Source organism: Penaeus monodon, chromosome 33, assembly GCF_015228065.2.
Source record: "Penaeus monodon isolate SGIC_2016 chromosome 33, NSTDA_Pmon_1, whole genome shotgun sequence".
Classification (NCBI taxonomy): domain Eukaryota; kingdom Metazoa; phylum Arthropoda; class Malacostraca; order Decapoda; family Penaeidae; genus Penaeus; species Penaeus monodon.
The window spans coordinates 11247818-11248202 of NC_051418.1; the positions used below are offsets into that span (position 1 = coordinate 11247818).

Sequence of the window (385 nt, forward strand, 5' to 3'; positions counted from 1 at the left end):
AGGATGGTAAACAACGTCAGCTGAGACTCGCGGCTCCTTCCTCTTCCCCCTTTTTTTCATTTTGTGAGTCGAGTGACGGCCTTTTGGGTACGTTTGGGGCATTTCGGGTCTCGCGAGGGTGAGGAGGGAGGGCAAGGGAAGGGATTTTCGTCGGGGGAAGAAGGGGGAGTAGGGGAGGAGAGAGAGGCTTTGACAGAAGAGAGGAAATGTGATTATTTTTTGTTTTTCTCTTATTTTTTAAAACGTTTTTGGTATAAATGGACTTTTTTTTTGGGGGGTTTATGTGTGAAAAGGATCGGGGTTCTGTGGTGTGTAAGGTCGTCTGTTGAGCGTATGGTTGTGAGGAACACGATTACAGAAGGGTTTTCATTTGCATGTTGTCTGT

The 385-nt window shown here is 46.5% G+C and overlaps 1 protein-coding gene across 1 annotated transcript in view; it reads left to right on the forward strand.

Moving 5' to 3' along the window:
- Window positions 1-385, forward strand: part of LOC119594245 (A-kinase anchor protein 17A-like) — a gene marked incomplete in the record, with an annotated part of 9101 nt that continues 8716 nt past the window's right edge. Inside the window, 1 exon segment of the mRNA XM_037943314.1 lies at window positions 1-63.